The sequence below is a fragment of the Myotis myotis genome, unplaced genomic scaffold (assembly GCF_014108235.1).
Source record: "Myotis myotis isolate mMyoMyo1 unplaced genomic scaffold, mMyoMyo1.p scaffold_m19_p_7, whole genome shotgun sequence".
NCBI classification, from domain to species: Eukaryota; Metazoa; Chordata; class Mammalia; order Chiroptera; family Vespertilionidae; genus Myotis; species Myotis myotis.
The window spans coordinates 87,266,100-87,275,649 of NW_023416379.1; the positions used below are offsets into that span (position 1 = coordinate 87,266,100).

A 9,550-nucleotide genomic window follows, 5' to 3' on the forward strand; every position below is an offset into this window, starting at 1 on the left:
AGTTCCTCCCCTTAACTCTGGAAAGATTCCTTCCTTCATTTACATCAACTGGGAAGGTGTGTGTGTGTGTGTGGGGGGGGGGGGTCTGGTTTCCTGCTGGGACCCTGCCTGATACAGCACCTTATGTTCAGGCCACAGAGAAACCCCCAGGCAGAGGCAGGCCCAAAGGGGAGAGAGGGAAAGAGAGAGAGAGAGAGAGAGAGAGAGAGAGAGAGAGAGAGAGAGACAGCCAGAGGGGCAGAAACAGGACAAAATAGGGCAGAAAGCTAGAACCAGAGATAGATCAAAAAGGTAAAGACAGTGGTAGATGCAGACAGAAATAGAGGCAGAGAGGGCAGAAATGGAGACAGAGAGGAAGAGCGGGTGAGGAGGGAGGACAGACAGACAGGCGAGGCTATGAGGCAGGGATGCACACAAAGACTCTGGGAGAAGGCCTGGTACCCACAGGTAAAATGACAAAGGATGAGACAGACGCTCAGGCAGACAGGTTGGAAATGGGGCAGAGAGAGGGATCAAGGGAAATAAAAGCCAGTTCAGTGACAGAAGGATCCTGGGGGAAGCAACATGGAACGGAGAAGACAGAACCCCAGCACATTCATTTAATTAAAAGACCTCAGCTCGGAACCAAAGTCCCCTCTGCCAGCCGCCCTCGGCTCTGGACCCTCCTGTGTGTGTCTCTTCCTCACAGTGGCCAACCTGTGTCTTTCTCTGACCATCGGCTCAGGCCGGAGCCTTCTCCAGGGGAGCCAGCTGCATCTGTGGGGACCGTTCCAGGGGCATTTCATGCAGAGGGTCAACAGGGATGCAGATGCCAAGTGCTGAGGGGGCAGCGGTCAGCACCTGGGATGGCAAGGGAGGGGAAGCAGTTCCCTAAGTTAGCAGGTGCTGGTGCTGTAGGCAAGGCTGCCCGCAGGGCCGGGGCCTTCAGTGGTCCACACAGCCACTGCCAAACCTGCACAGCAGGGACAACACTGGGGGAACCAACACCCCCACTTCTCTCTTCCATCCTCCCACCTCCTGCTGTGCCTCCATTGGCTGAACCCAACGGGAAGCCGAGGGCAGAGAACGGAGGGATGCGGTGCAGAGGGCTTAGCCGCTGGGTGCAGGAAGGGGGAGAAGGCTGGAGAGGGCCAATGGAGACCACTTGGCACCCAGGGTTTGCTCTTCCTCCAGTGGGTTCAGAGAGGGCCTGTGGGGAGCCACGTGGCAGGGTTGTTCCTTGGTTCTCAGCCTCAGTTTCCTCATCTGTAAACTCAGGGTAAGAATAATGCCCACTTCCCAGGGCCGTATGGGAGGAGCAACCTGAGACGGCACCTGTGAGAATGCCTGGCACGGGGCCCGCCCTGCTGAGGTCCCTGGCATGGCTGGGGTGTGGGGGGGCGGACAGCTTTTCCCTCTCTGGTGCTGAGCACCCCCTGCTCTGAGGAGAGGGGCTGTGGGCAGAGGCTAGGACGCCTGCAGAGCAGGGCGGGGACAGGGAGGATGGAGGTCCAGTGGGATGGGGAGCAGATACCAGGCCACGAGAGGAATGGAGAGTAGCTGCTGGAGGAGGTGATCGGGACTCAGTTTACTTTTATTATCTTACAGTTTCTGGTCCAGACGTTTCCCACACACAAGTACACTAAGGCAGACAGAATATTATACAGAGCCGCTGCGGATCCCGTGCTCCGGCCTCCGTGATGAGTGATTCATGGCCCATCTTGTCCCAGCTCTCCCCGTATTATTTTGAAGCAAATTGCAGACATGTCACTTCAGCTGTAAATATTTCATATGTATCTAAAAAAGATAAGGACTCTTTTAAAAATAACTTCAATACCATGATCATGTAAAAAATTAAAATGAAGTCTTTAACCCCGGGAGCGAGGAGCATGCCTAGCAGCCAGAGCTAGGTCTCCAGTCCCGTTCTCCAGTGAAAACCAGGGCGCCTTGGAGACACGGCCGATTCCAGGACCAGGGGTGAGAAACATACAAGCTGGACTTGGAGTCGCTAGAGCGCCAGCAAGTATGGAAGTGCTTAAACAAAGCAAAACAAAAGCAAAAACAGAAACCCCACACTGATGGGAGTATGTCAAAGGGACACAGGAGCCAACTGAAATAGCTCCCAGTGGCCAAAGTTGGAACAATTTGAGCAACAAAATAAATATAGTAGTATTGGATTATTACCCAAAGTATAAAATAAATATCCCCAAGTCCATGCTGAACTAAATAATTGACTAAGTAAATAAATGGGAGAGAAATCTCCCATGCAGAAGAATTCCAAATTATTTAGACACGCTGCCCTTAAGGGGAGGCAGCAGAGCTCCCCATCCTGTACGTGAGGGTTGGCCAGAGTGCCTTTCTACCCAAGGGGACAGAATGGAGAAGGGTGGTGGCGGGGGGTGGGAAGAGGAACTTGACAGTGAAGAACTTGACAAACACCACCTCAACCTGGTGACCAAAGTCAACATCCACGGTCACAAATCATGTTGATGGCACGTGCGCTTCACATGATGTGATAAACCTGGCCCTTTACCTCTGCGACCTTCCTCTCCCCAACCCTTGACCGATCATGAGAAAAGCATCACATGCCAATAGAGGGACCTGCCACAGGATACCTGACCAGCGCTTCTCGAAATTGTGGGTTCACTAATTGTAACAAATGCATCATGCAAATGTGAGATGTTAATAGTAGAGGACACTGGGTGTTGTGAGGGGAGGGGAGAGTATACGGTTGCTTCTTCTACATGCCCAGACCTGGGATGGAACCCACAACCTTGGTGTAGGGGGCCGATGCTCTAACAACTGAGCCACCCGCCCAGGGCCAACTCACTGTACTCTTGTCTCAATTTTGCTATAAATCTAAAACAGTTCCAACAGGAACTTTGTTATTTTAAAAAAAACTTAGTCTGGCCCTGGCCGGTGTGGCTCAGTTGGTTGGACTGTCCTCCACAGACTGAAAGGTGGTAGGTTCAGTTCCCGGTCAGGGCACATGCCTAGGTTGGGAGTTTGATCCCCTGGTCGGGGTACCTGCAAAAGGCAACCAATCCATGTTCTCTCCCATCTCGCCCCTTCTCTCTCCCTCTCTCCCCTCCCCACTCTCTAAAATCAATACGCAGATCTTTGGGTGAGGATTAAAAAGATAAATACATAAAAAAAATTAAGTCTGTAATATATCCAACAAACACCAGTCAGTGTTCAAATTTTCAATTGTGTCACAAATGTATCTTTCTTTAAGCTTATGTAAACCAGGATTCAAATTAGGTCCACATATTGCAATTGGCTATGCACTGGATTTTGAAGGAGGTGATTAAGGGGAGAAAAGAACCATTTGCATCCTACGGATCTTGGGCAGAATTGGGGGTGGGGGGCGGGGGGGGGGGGTGTGGGCGGCAGGGGGAATGTTTGCTTGTCTTGGCCTGAGCAACATATGGGGGAAATGAGGTTGTGGGGTGGGGGACCATGAGGGCAGTTGGCACTCTGTCTTTAAAGGAATCCTGACAGATTAAAACAGGCTCCAAATGACAAAGTTCAAGGTCTTGCAAGCTCCCTGTCTCTTGTTCATTGTACTGTCATTGATCTGCCTCCTGGATATGGTTGTGCGGCTCAGAGAAAGGGACGAGGCCTTCAGACTCAGATCTGAGATGAAATCTTTGCCCTGCCACTTCGGCAAGTAGCAACCTCCCGGCACCTCAGTTTTCCCACCTACAGAATCTGACCTATTTTCAACGTTTCAGGCTATTGTCAAGATTAAGTGGAATAATGCTCCTGAAAGTGCCTGGAGTCGTATCTTTCCTCTCTCCTTTGGGACAGAAGAAAGAGGCCTAACTATTGCTAATCTAGCACAAATATTTACTGGAGAAAGGTGGGGTGAGGAGTTGTCACGTGCACCTGGGCATGGGAGGCCTCCTGGGCAGAGGGCGCATGCTGACCTTTAAGAGGTGAGTTCTTGGTGGGGGTTTTGATAACCGTCGGAGACCAAATTGGTATTGGGCCAGCTGTCGAAGGGCCTGGCAGGTGTTGGAGGTTCAGGGAAGCCCATGGCCTGGCCTTGGGGAGCTCTCTCCTGTCTAAATGATGATACAGTCACCCCACTTCTTTTTAAAAAAATATATTTTATTGATTTTTACAGAGAGGAAGGGAGAGGGATAGAGAGTTAGAAACATCAATGAGAGAGAAACATTGATCAGCTGCCTTCTGCACACTCCCCCCTGGGGTTGTGCCTGCAACCAAGGTACATGCCCTTGATCGGAATTGAACCTGGGACCTTTCAGTCCGCAGTCCGACACTCTATCCACTGAGCCAAACCCGTTAGGGCTCACCCCACTTCTTAATTTTGTGATGGGTTCTGGGAAGGAGGATGTTAGGACCCCGAGCTGGGCAGAGGCACAAGCAGGGCCCCAAGCCCAAGTCCAGGCCACGGAATGCTGGGAGGAGGAGGGCCCGCCCCTGAACACAATACACTCAAGGCCCTACTTGAGCAGAAAGCAAGGCCCAGAGAGGAAACCAGAGGGCTGAGATGAGCTCCGAGGGAGGGGAGACCTTTAGAGACCCTGCGAGGCTCCTGGGAGTCTGAGCACTGGCTTTCTCTTATACTTCCCCTTCTGGAGTGGAGTTTTCACACTTCAGGTGCCTCAGAATCCAGGAGAGGCTGTTTTCCACTTGGTCTTTCCTTCCTCACCACCACCACCACCACCACCACGCATCTCTCCCCACCCCGGAAGCCAAGCCGGAAGCCGCCCTGCCACCGGCCCCCTGAGGGTCCTTTCCCCTTCTCCCCTGGATGCCAGGCACCTTGATGCTGTTTCTATTCAGAAACCGACCAGAAGCTTACACTCTAACTCTGAATTCCACTTGATCCCAAGCAGGACCCGTGTTTGCACAGTAATGGAGCTGGAATCCCAGGGTTGGAATGGATCCGGGAGCACGGAAGCCAAAGGGCATCCAGGAATGTGCCTGGCACCGCGTGTCTTTGTTCCCCTCAGTCTGCGCTGAGACATTTGTGTCACTGACGGGAAGCTCCGTGCCTCACCGCTGCCCATTCTGCTGCAAACTAATCCCCAACCACCAGGAAGGTCTTGCTTCTTTCAGACCACAACCTGGATCCCTGTTTTCGGTGTGTGTGTGTGTGTGTGTGTGTGTGTGTGTCTGGAAGATGCACTACTAAGCACACAACCACTTTTCTAGGAAAAGAAGTTTTGTTGTTTTCATGCAAAGAGCTTAACGGCCTGTTTGCCTTTAACTTGCCTGAATTGGTGGCGTAAGTGTAGCACCATAGGGTTTACCTATGCAGATAGTCCTAGGCTTGGGGAAGGGGCTACAGTGTGAAGGGGGCGGGGGTGGGGGGGGGGAAGACTGCGAATAGGAGTGGGAGGACCATGGGCATCCTGGGAAGGAGGTCACCTTCAGGGGTCAGGCTTGCAGCAGGGAATGAAGGAAGGCAGGGAGAGACCGGGCTGGTATGAAAACATGCAGTTGGTGAAGAAAAGAAGGAAAACTCGAGGTCTTCTAGTCACAAACATCCCCGGAGAAAGGCTTCACTTGGGCAAATGACCTAATCTCCTGGGGCCTCAGTATTTTCATCTGGAAAGTAGGTATAATATTACAGCCCACTTCCTACTCGTGTGGGGTTAAACCAGACACATTGTGAAGTTGTGCCTGTCACACAGTCAGTGCTCAATACAATGTAGGGATGATACATATGATACAATATTATGTTACAAACAACATGCTCTGACTCGCTCTTTTCTGAGCCCCAGCTCTCCTTCAGCTTCACAATCCGGGCTCCCTGTCCACATCTGCTTAACAAATCCGTTCCTCCCACTCGTGCGGTTTTGCTCGCTCTGCAGACAGCAGCCCTGGCTGGGTGGAGCCGGCAGAGGCTCCCCGGGCCATTACTCAGGGTTTCCAAGGCCCTGGCAAGGACTCCCTCTCCTCCTCTCCAGGCGGCTCCCTGCTCCTGGGGACAGGAAGTGTGAATGTTTGGAGAGGGACGAAGTCCTCCCCTTATTGTGCCCACAGTAAGGTCCCAGAGGCAGGCCCTGGGCTCGCTGAGCCCTGCACCAGCCACCTCTCCGAAAGCCCTGCAGGACTTGCTGGGGGACCTTGGGCAAGTCCCTTTCCCTCTTAGGCCTCAGTTTGCGTCTGTGCTGTAAAAAAATAAAGAGGAAATAATGACAATTTCGTGACTTGATGATGTAGTTATGAAGTTGAGGAAAGGGAAGGGGAAGAAAACCAGGGATTGTGCCCGGCAGAGCCCTGGCGCTGGCCGCCGAGGTGAAGCGACCGGGGAGGGGATGGACTGAATCAGCCCCTGGACCCGGTGCGACCGGCTCCCGGACTCAGGGACGCTCCCCTTGGGGTTCCTTCTCTGCCTCCAGCCCAGCTTCTCGCAGGGGCTTCACCCCTATTTACAGAAATGGGAATTTGCATGATGAAAATAACTCCAGCCGGACTGTGATTTTACTGCGTTTGGCACCAGGCTCGGAAAAAGCGGCTGCATAGCCAATTACTGGAATTTTTAAACACAAATAATATTTTACGGGATCAGTGGGCTGGCGCGGGGCCGCCGCACCAGGCGCGGCTCCTCCGCCCACAAACAAGCTCCGATTGTGCGGCGGCGAGCGCGCCAGCCTCGGGCCCGGAGGAGCGGCGGGGGTGCCGCGGGCGGGCGGGCGGGCGGGCCGGGGTCCCGGCGCGGGCAGGTGCAGCGCGGGATCGACGGCCGGGTGCCGGGCCGCCAGGGAGCGTCGGCGAGGCCGGGCCCGGGTGGGGTGCGCCGGGCGCCTGGCTCACCTGCAGCGCCGCGCCTGGAAGCGGTTAGCCGAGAGGGCGCGCCCCGCGCTGGCTCCCCCGCCCCGCGGCCGCCCGCTGGGCCTGGCCCGCGCCCTGCGCCCTTGGCACGGCCGTGGCCGCCGCGCCGCCTCCGGAAGGCCGGCTTCCCGGAACGGCCCGAGGGCGGCGGGGATCCGCGCCGAGGCCCTAGAGCCCCCCTCACCTTCCCTCTCCCGCCCGAGACGCGCTGGCGCGCTGGAGGCCGACTCCGGGGCTGCGGGCTGCGCCCAAGAGGCCAATGCAGGTCGAGGGGGGCACAGCCAAGGGTACAGAGGCATCCCCAAAGTCCCCCAGGGACCCTTATTCCCGCGCATCCGAGACCCCCGGCCTGGCCGGGCCCGCGAGGCTGGCCATCCTGGCAGCCGCCCACTCCCTTGCCTGGGTCTGGTCCTTGGCGCTCTGCCCGCCTTCCCAGCTAGGCGCCCAGTCCCTGCCCCTGCCTCAGCCCCTGCCCCAGCCCCAGCCCCAGCCCCTGCTCCAACCCCAGCCCCAGCCCCAGCCCCTGCCTCAGCCCCTGCCTCAGCCCCTGCCCCAGCCCCAGCCCCAACCCCTGCCCCAACCCCTGCCCCTGCCCCAGCCCCTGCCCCTGCCCCAACCCCTGACCCAGCCCCAGCCCCTGCCCCAGCCCCTGCCCCAACCCCTGACCCAGCCCCAGCCCCAGCCCCAGCCCCTGCCCCAACCCCTGACCCAGCCCCAGCCCCTGCCCCAGCCCCTGCCCCAACCCCTGCCCCAGCCCAGCCCCAGCCCCAGCCCCTGCCCCAGCCCCTGCCCCAGCCCCAACCCCTGCCCCATCCCCAGCCCCAGCCCCAGCCCCTGTCTCAGCCCCTGCTTCAGCCCCTGCCCCTGCCTCAGCCCCTGCCCCTGCCCCTGCCTCAGCCCCAGCCCCTGCCTCAGCCCAGCGCGCACAGGGTTAAGCGGGAGCAGGTGTGCAGCCAGATGCCGCTGACCACCCCCCTCCCCCGTAGCCCCGTCGGCCTCCTCCTCCTCCTCCTCCGCCCACCCGCTCAGAACCAAACAGTCCCAAATAAAAGTGCTATTGTTGCCTCTCCCCACCCCCGCGGCTGCCCCGCCACCTGGAGCGAAGCCCGGTCCCCTCTTCACCTGCCCCGGGGCCGGCCTGGGGGAGGGGACGTGGGGCCTCCTAGCGGGTACTTCTGTTCCCCTGCCTCCCAGTTTCCCTTTCCCGGTGTCCCCAGCAATGACCTCTGGGCCAGTGGTGGGGGCCCTGACTTGGGGCGTGGGGGTTCTTTTCTGGCCCGAGAGCTGGGTCCTGGCCTTGCCCCCCCCCCCCACCCGCCCGCCCCCTAACCTTCGTCCTCCCTGGCTAGACGCGAGCTGGTTGGTGTGCAGAGCTGGGAGAGCAGCATGCCCGTGCAAGGCGCCCAGGACAGGGTCAGGCTCACTGGCTGGGCAGCTGCAGCTGAGATTTTATATATATATATATATATATATATATATATATATATATATATGTAAAATTATTTGTCCCTCCACCAGACAAGGAAGGCAGGTAAGAGTGCTGACTCCCTTTTGCAGCTCAGAGGGGTGAAATGCCTGGCCCTGTCACTTGGGGCTTCCCACGGAAGTCCGGTCTGTCGATGCCCCTGGCACCATGGGGCCGGGGTGCACATTTGATGGACAAGGAATGGGAGACCCTAGAGACCGGAAGCCTGGCACCGCCGGGACTCACTCGAGGACCTTGGACAAGTGACTCCTCCCTGGTTTCCTCGTTCCCAAACCGACGGGAGTGGACCAAGGGGTTGGCTGACCCCCACGGTCTGGGGGGCCAGGAAGGGACCCCACGAGGGAGCGAGACAGCCACGGTCTGTGCGGAGGGAAGCAAAGGCTCCCCCTTTGGCTCCCCATCTCCACCAGCCTCCGCTCGCCCTGCCTCCACCCCTCCCTGCCGGCCCGAGAGGCTGAACTGCGAGGTTAAATAAATAGCTGACGGTGGCCCAAGGAAACGAGTCAAGACGGTTGCCGAGAGAAGAAACCCAGACCTCAGAGCAGATCCGCCCCGGAGCCAGCAGCCCCTGCTCCGCCCCTGCTGCGTGCCGAGCCCTGGCTGGTCCCGGCCTCTCCCGCCTGAGTTCCCGGAGCTGCCCTCCCGGTGCCGGCGCGCCCCCCTCCCCACCTGCCCGGCTCCCGCTCCCCCTCCCGCGCGGGCGGCTGGGGCTGGGGGCGCGCGCGCAGATTACCGTATTTCCTCTCCTTGCGCCCTCGGTTGTGAGCGCAGGGATTGAACTTCTCCACCCACCCGAGAGTCCTGTCCGTCCTTCGTCCTGTGGAATAGAGCTCTACGGGAGTCAGGAGTCGGAGAACTGAGACTTTGTTTTTGTTGTCTTAGCTCTGCAGACCTGTAAATCCTGTTTCCTCTTCCCATGGGACCTAGCGGGCATCTCACATTCAACCAGCCGGCTTTGAGATGCTGATCCCCCCCCCCCCCCCCCCCCCCCCCCCCCCCGCCCAGGCCTGCTCCTTTCAGCCTTCCCCACCTCAGGAAGGGGCCACTCCACCTTTCCAGTTGCCCTGGAAGAAAATCTCAACTTTTCTCTTTCCCTGCCATCTTTCAGCCAAATGCCTTGGCAAATCTAGTTAACCTTCAAAATGCGTCCAGACTCTGCTGCTCTCCCAACACCCGCCCTGTGCCCAAGCCACGGTCCGCTCCTGCTTGGAATATCCTGTGACCCCTCTGCATCCCTACCCCCTTCATCCGTTGTCAGCAGAGCAGGCAGGGCTC

The 9,550-nt window shown here is 57.7% G+C and overlaps 1 long non-coding RNA gene across 1 annotated transcript; it reads right to left on the reverse strand.

Annotated features, from left to right (window-relative positions):
* Positions 1–1,555: 1,555 nt before the first annotated feature.
* Positions 1,556–9,138, reverse strand: LOC118660523. The gene is made up of 2 exons (XR_004968970.1): positions 9,009–9,138; positions 1,556–1,776 (listed from the first exon to the last, which is right to left on the reverse strand). It is a non-coding gene; the product is annotated as an uncharacterized LOC118660523 (long non-coding RNA).
* Positions 9,139–9,550: the final 412 nt, after the last annotated feature.